This window comes from Rhincodon typus, chromosome 4 (assembly GCF_021869965.1).
Source record: "Rhincodon typus isolate 14 chromosome 4, sRhiTyp1.1, whole genome shotgun sequence".
NCBI lineage: Eukaryota > Metazoa > Chordata > Chondrichthyes > Orectolobiformes > Rhincodontidae > Rhincodon > Rhincodon typus.
Window position 1 is genome coordinate 86,559,896 of NC_063335.1, and position 8,346 is coordinate 86,568,241.

The following is an 8,346-nucleotide window of genomic DNA, read 5'->3' on the forward strand; positions in this document are numbered from 1 at the left end:
TATATTCTTATCTAGCTTCCCCTCAAATACATCTGTGCTATTTGTCCGTAAATGATATATCTTCTGGGGATACCAGAGAAAGCAGTACAGTGTGGGAACAGAAACCATTGTAAGGATAAGGTAGCTATGATTACATTGAAAGAATGAAACATTCAAATGATTGATATTATTGACATCAAGGGATAGCATGAGAAAATGGCATAGATGATCAACTGTGATCTAGAATGGTGGAGCAGGTTTCAGGGGCTGAATGGCCTCCTCCTGTTCCTATGTTTCTATATTTTGGTACCGTTGAAGTGTCAGAAACTAACCGCAGGGATTCAATATGAATTTCTGAGAAAAGTGGGCATGTATTTGGGAGACAATGGCACTTTTGAGGATTTTGGAGAAGAAAGGGAGTTTGGATATGGGAATTACTTTGTAGGATATTAGTTTTTTTTGAAGGGAAGTGATGACTGCAGATGTAAAGGAGAGAACCATTTCCAATCATGGAGACCATAAAGGGAGGTTGTGCATTCTGTAATTCAGTGGGAATATGGTTAGGGTGAAGATGTGTCTTATGAGCAGAATAATAGGACATGAGGGGCGATAGGAAAAATGTACAGAAAGCTATGAGTGCAAGAGTAAACTTGAGGGAGCTTTAGAGGAAGTTTGGCCTAGTAGGTTAGTGGAAGGGGGAAATGACAGAAGCTGTTGATCAGATGGCCTCAATATTAATGATAAACAAGTCCTTTAGCTCCTTGTTGGAGGTAAGAATGGAAAAGACAGGGAAGAGAAATTTAGAAGAGTGTTGTAGTGAAGAAAAAAAAGGAGTTTATTTTACATTCCATGGTGAAATTGAAACAATGGCAAGTTTTAGTAGATGAAACCAGGATCTGAATGTAGTTCAGCTTTGTTAACAACAGTGCTACTTGTTGTTACTTCCTCCCTGTTTCTCTTGTTTGCTCCTTAGCCTGAGTTCCTCTCTAATTTACACTTATATGATTTAATCCTGTTTTAAAAAAATGCTAGCCTGGACCAAAGTCTCCATTTGCTGAGAGGAAACTCCACCAAATTGAAGACAGCCACCTGCTCTTAATGAGCTGAAACAGACTGGTAAATATGTAATGACAAACATCAGAGCAGGCCTGGTTTCTGTTCAAGAAACTGAAAAATAAAACCAGAGTTAAAGTCTCATTTCCTCTTTTTTTTTTCAGCAAAAGAAGTTTGCAGATAACAAAACTGGAAACTGAGAAGTAATTTCTTGTCCTTTATGGGAACATGCATGTATACCCAAAAATACAAACCTTATCTATACAACTTTTCATAATAAGTTATTAATCTAAACGTAATTTGTTTTACTGTGTGCAACAGAATGGCGATTGATAAAATGCTGATTACCTGAGGTACATTGTTCCAATCTGCAGAAAATTAGAGCTTTTCTTCTTTATTCAATTTTGTTTCAAGTCATTTTAAATTGCCATTTTATTCCTAAAATCTCACTTTGTGGGACTCTGGTTTGAGTCAGTGGATCTGAGCCTAGTGCAAAGATTTGAGTTCCCAGCCAAGTCTAGCAATATCATTTGAATTAAAAATTAGCCCATAGCCATTATTTCTTCACTTCTGATCTCCTGTGGTCCTGTGGATAGGGTCTAAAATTGGAAATTAGCAGAGATGCAAATCATGTGGTATCATGTCAGTTGCTTGTTAAATGCTTGCCTGATCTTCAATTGCATTGAATTTAAAAGAACTGAATATTGTTGTCATATATGGTCATTGATTGTGGTTCTGTCTGCTTTTCAGCTTATCCATGTTTAATTACAGTCCCTAACAACTCTTCTACCTTTGCGAATTCACTGGCACACCAGGGTTGCTACCTTCCCTGTAGATGAAACCAGGCACTTGCATGTCAGAGCCATGACATTATTCATAACGTTTATTTTGTATAACGATGTGGACTGGTCTGATATACAAGTATGTCACCTTCATGGTGAAGACTTTTATGGTGACTGTTACTGATATTAAAGCAGAAATTGATAGTTTCCAAGTACTCTGTTATCACAGATAACAGTGGTTTGATTAATAAACCAACAACTTGAAACTCATTGTCAGAATCTGTTTATGACATGCAAATTTTGGTGACAGTTAAGTGCAGTGACAGTAAATATGTATTAAATGTAAAGTTTCAATGAATAAAGTTTAAACTGAGTAATGTAAAACAAAAAATAAATTATTCATAATGTCTTTGCACGGCCTCAGTATTTTTGCCGAATGTTGCCCTGCCTGTCCCTAAATCTCTAACAGTCACATATTGCCAAACCCAGAGGCTTGTCGTCTGCTTGGAGTTCAGCAGGGGCCATGTCTCCAGCAAGTCTCCGAGTACCAGTGGCTCTCGCATCTTCTGTCAGTGTGGGCATGTGTCTGGGATGTGCACCCCAAATAATGATCTAATATAGAATGGGGGGCCTGCCGAGGGGAATGTCTCTGTGCTGGTGGAGGGTGCAGGGGAATGTCTCTGTGCTGGTGGAGGGTGCAGGGGAATGTCTCTGTGCTGGTGGAGGGTGCAGGGGATTGCTGTGCTGGTGGAGGGTGCAGGGGAATGTCTCTGTGCTGGTTCATCCTCTGAGGATTCAGCATCATTGTCCACAGTAAGGACAATCCCTTTGCCCGCTTGAGTTTCAATAGGCTTAATCCTGTGCATTGGTCAGCACAATGCTGGGGGCATCCTTTCTGGGCTGTGCGGAGAAACTGGCTTTCCATCGGGGGTGGGGTGGGGGTGCAGATGGGGACACTTTCAGCCATGGCTCCTCCCCACCACCAGCTCCTCAGAGGACTCTGAGATCAGGGATCCCTCCACCGATTGTCTCTTGCTCATGCGATTGAGAGCTCTTTTCTTCTGTGGAAGAACTGAATGTTATCCTAAGAGGATCTGTAACTGGTAAATGAGCATGTGTGCCTATGTCATGTGGCCTCCTGTGCCCACTCTAGAAAGTGCTCCAAATACATGTAGTGTGCTGGAACCGGGATACTTGGCAATGTATCAAGTGCATCACATTGAGTCCACTTTTCCTCTCTGTTGCTGGGGGTCTGCCACCTTTGCTGTTTTCTGACATCCTTCCGCACTCACGCATCTATATCACTTGCTGTCCTTTTGAGTGCCAGTTTCAATGAAAATTAAGTATCACTTCCACGTTGTGGCATGCAGCAGATCATTCATCCTTTTCCTGCATTGCACCCAGGTTTTCAGAGGTCCTCATGGCCACTAGCATGTGCTTCCTCCTCTGTCCATGGGCTGCCTTAGGTCAGAGAGGAAGGCCTCCTGCTGACACCACTCTCACCTTGAGTAGCTGGCCTGGAGGAGGGTCTGTGGTGAGGTGTTCATTGAACTTTGGGTCCTTTCTCTGCCTGGGGTCTGACATTCCACCTGGGTATCGGAAGCTGACAAGTGGAGACGGAATCCAAAAAGGCAGAGCAGGTGAAGGGAGAACCTATCCTGCTGCATGATCAAACACAACAGATGTCCTGTGAGGCTTGCACAGAATTAATGCCTGTCTAGGTTTCCTTTCAATATCAGGACTAGAGCTTTGACACCATAAGGAAATGGCACAGGTGCCCACTTCTTGGCTTCAAGTTGCAACACTCAGCACACTCCTTGTGCATGGGTACCTAATTAATTGTGTATAAAGGCTTCCCAACCTTGAGTAAAAGTGGTGCTCCCTTCAGAACAGAAGATTCTGCTCAATCTTTCAGTTTGATGACCTTTCATTGGAATGGAGGGAAACAAGAAATGTAATCGGTTTTGAGCTAGTGAAAGGGGTGGAGGCGGGCAAGAAGAACAAAAGGGATGAATGGACAGAAGGAAGGATTCAATGACTAAAGCTTTCATGGCACCAAAAGAGTACAGAATTGTGTCTGGATGAGCCGTGAATGGCTGGAAAACAGCTATCCAAATACAAAGTGAAGGAATCAATCAAGAAACCAGAAGAAAATAGATGATCCAGTTAAAAAAAAATCAGTATTATAACTGGTTCATTAAATGAACACGGAGCACCACCATATGTCAGAGAGTTGAGGACTACAGAAATGTTTGTTTAAGTTACTTCTAGACAGTAACATCAGCAATGAACATTATGATTGTTGCCACGATCAGCAGTGTAATAAAAACAAGTTTTGGTGCTGATCTATTGAAATTCACAAAGATCCCAATAAAAAGTTCAATGATAACAGCGCAGTATTTCAAGGCCACTGGAGCAGTTGAAATCCTGGACAAAATACTGAAATATGGTGGAAAAGCACTCACGGCATGAAATATAACCTCATCTCACTCATCATGAAGCAAGACGGGGAATCTCCGAAACACTGTAATTATTTTCAAAAAACCAGAAAAGATCAATTAAAGTAACTACAGAGGGGTTACCCTTCTGTCCACCACTGGAAAGGTTATTGTAAAAATCCTTCTCATGGCCTCGGTTCAGCAGCTGGTGAACTTTTATTGCAGTCACAGTGCAGTTTGTGTCCATCAAGAAGCACCTGGTCATGACCTTCACATAAAGACATGTCAAGAAAAATTCAGAGAGCAGTAGTAACCTCTTTATGTGGCCTTCTTCAATCTCACAAAATCCTTTGACTCTGTCTTTCAGGGAGGGATTATAGAGTGTCCTCTTGGCTGCCCAAACAAATTTGTCACCATCCTCCGACTGTTGCATGACAACATGCAAGCTGTGATCCTCACCAATGGATTAACCACAAAGCCAATATTTGTGCAACTTGGGATCAAACAAGGCTGTATCATTGCACCAACACTCTTCTCCACCTTCCTCACTGAAACACACTCCACCCCATGTCTGTGAAACTTCCCGCTGGAGTGGTACTTTTTGTTTTACAGAATGAAGAGCAAAGTGTCAAACCTGAATCATCTTCAGTCCAGAATCAAGACCACCCTAACCTCTGTCGTCAAGCTGCAGAATACTGATGATGCTCGTGTGTACATACGCTCAGAGGCTGAGCTCAACTATCATCAATGCATTCACAGAAGCATAAGAGAGGATGAGCCTTAGGCTAAATGTTTGGATGACATAGATCCTCTACTGTCATGCTCTCACAATGAAACACTATTACCTGACTATTAAGATCTATGATGAATCATAGGACAACCTGGATCAATCATCATACCTTGGGAGTTTCATAAAAACATAGAAAACAAGAGGAGAAGTAAGCCACTGGCCCTTCAAGCCTGCTCTGCCATTCAATATGATCATGGCCACTCATCCAATTCAGTACCGTGTTTCCGCTTTCACCCCACACCCTTTGACCCCTTTAGCCCTAAGAACTATATTTACCTCTTTCTTGAAAACATTCAATGTATTGGCCTCAACTGCTTTCTGTAGTAGAGAATTCCACAAGTTCACCTTTGTCTGGGTGAATAAATTTCTCCTCATCTTAAATGGCCTACCCCATACCCTAGGTTGTGACCCCTGGTTCTGGACTCCCCAGTCATCCGAAACATCTTTCTTGCATTTACTAAGTTTGGTCTGTTAGAATTTTATAGGTTTCTACGAGATTCCCCCTCATTATTCCAAACTCATGTGAATATAATCCTAACCGATTCGGTCTATCCTCATATGTCAGTTCTGCCATCTCAGGAATAAGTCTGCTAAACCTTCACTGCACTTCCTCTATAGCAAAAACATCCTTCCTTTGATAAAGAGAACAAAATTGCACACAATACTACAGGTATGGTATCACCAAGGCCCTGCACAATTGCATCAAGACATCCCTGCTCCTGTACTTGAATCCTCTTGCCTTCTTCACTGCCTGCTGCATCTGCATGCTCACTTTCAGCTGCTGATGTTCAAGGACTCCCAGGTGTCATTGCACATTCTGCTTCCACATCTATCATCATTCAGATAATAATTTGCCTTCCTGTTTTGGAACTAAAGTGGATAACCTCACATTTATTCACACTGTACTTCATCTGCCATGCATTTGCCCGCTCATTCAACATTCTGTGAAGGGGTAGACGATGACAATGATTGTTTAGTCATCTCAGGGGACACAACTCTGGAGTGGAAGACAATTACTTTCAGTGTTGAGGGACTGCCTGAGAAACAGAAATATTGGCCAGGACACTGGGGAGAATTCTTTGATTTCATATTGTGGGATCTTTTAAATTCACCTAAAAGGGCAGGCACAGCCTTGGTTTAATGTCTTAATAAAAAGATAGCGCTCCTGACTTCAGTGCTAGACTGGAATGTTGACTTTAACGTTTTGTGCTCAAGTCCTGGAGTGGGATTTGTACCTATTGTCTGCTGACTCAGGCTGGAGAGTGCTAGAGCTGAGCCATAGCTGACACAGAAATGCAAATTGGAAAATTGCTCTTCCTTTATTTTGCTTCCCACCATCTCTTATATCCTTCCTCCATCAGGACCTCCCACCTCCTGGGTGTTCCACACCAAATCTCGATGGCTGGACCCTACTCTCTCTCATGTTGTTCCTCAGGAGTCTCCCCATGGTCATTTCCTAGCCATACTTTTCAAGGCCTCACACCATTCCTTAATCTGAATATCGACCTCACCACTGGGAGAGATAGAGAGAACACTCAACATTCACTGTAGATTACAGATGAGGGAATCTGAACATGGTTACAGCCCAAGGTGCCTGTTTAATGTGTGTTGACCCTCTGAAGAAGCAATTGACCCAGTGCCACTGGCACCATATTTACCCCATAGGCTTGCAAAAGTTTCCTTTCCAGATAATAATACAGTTCTGTGCTCTGGTACCTTCATCCTGTTTTAAGCTCCAGAGCTACATTAATTTATCTGGTTAACCCCTCTACTTGTTTGAATGAGCCATTGTATTCCTCCTTCTTTCTTATAGACAGCGCCACCTTCTGATGTGATTCATTTTAGCAGCTGATTAAAACGTTGGGCAGCAGTCATCGACTGAAACATGATTGATTAACCCAAGGATCTATTTCAATATAATGATTGCATCTTTTCCCTCAAGTATCAAGATTTATCAATTATCAATTACGTCTATGCAACATTGAGGATCTAACTAATTAAATTGAAGTGCTTTTATAGCACATCATGTAGGACAAGTAGCATCTTAATATAATGCAGTATCTGTCAGTTAATGAATAATTAATAGAATTGTTAGTTACATGAGAAAATTTATTTACTGGCACATTCTATTTGGATGTAGATGTAGGCAAAAAGAACAGTTTAGACTGGTGTCTTACTAGATCAGGTAAGACAAGTCCACAGAATTGATTTATTTACAGAAAATCTATTTTCTTTTATAAAAAAGTGTGGGACCTGGGTGTTGGTGGCTAGGCCAGCATTTATCGCCTATCCCTAGTTGCCCTTGAGAAGGCAGTGGTGAGCTGTCTTCTTGAACCGCTGCAGTCCCTGTGCTGCAAGTACACCCAGCATGTGCCATTAGGAAGGGAGTTCTGGGATTCAACCTGGTGAAGGAACAGCGATATATTTCCAAGTCAGGATGGTGAGTGGCTCTGAGGGGAATTTGCAGCTGGTAGTTTTCCCATGTATGATATTGTATATCATAATAAAGCAACGAGCAAATATTTATCTGTGGAATCAAATTTTTAAGAATTGCGATGACAACTGAACTGACACCCACTGGAGATAGGACTGAAACTGTAAGAGGCATTGATACCATTACCATAAATGTGGCTGACACAACTCTTTGGTGGGGCCCTGGTGAGGTCATTTGGATCAGTAATTTGGCAGAATATGCTTGCATTAGGGCATTTCCTCTCAGGATATCAACACAATTATGGCCTCCCAGAGCTCTCTCAAATCCCTGCACTTGAGGTGGAAATGATGGGAAGAATTTCAAGCAGTAGGACAAATTTAGGATTCAGTTGCTTGCAACAATGACCATCACACCAGTTTAACTGGTGATATACTCTAAGGGGATACATGGACACCAGTCATTACACAGTTTGACTTTGCATTAAAGTGACAGTTAACTAAATTTACAATGTGGGTAGTGATTGGTTTGGCAAGGTTTGGAAATAGTGTTGACGAGGTGAAATGAATGGGAGTCATTTGAGCAATTGACCACACAAATGTGCATATTGTTAAAGAAATTTTGTGCTGGAAAGTGAGAATAAATATGCAGGATTGTACATGAAACAGTCAAATGTGGTAGGAACTACAACCACAGTACTGGATGGGTTTAGAAGTCTTTTGTAGCCAGCAGTACAATTTGCCCTGTTCAAAATGAATAACCTATTCTCAGCATATTCTCCACTGCAGGGTAATTCTCAGTTTAATTGGAGGAAAGAAATAGTATTACACAGGACATTATGGCACAGAAATAAATTTGGAGAAGTTTTTTTTT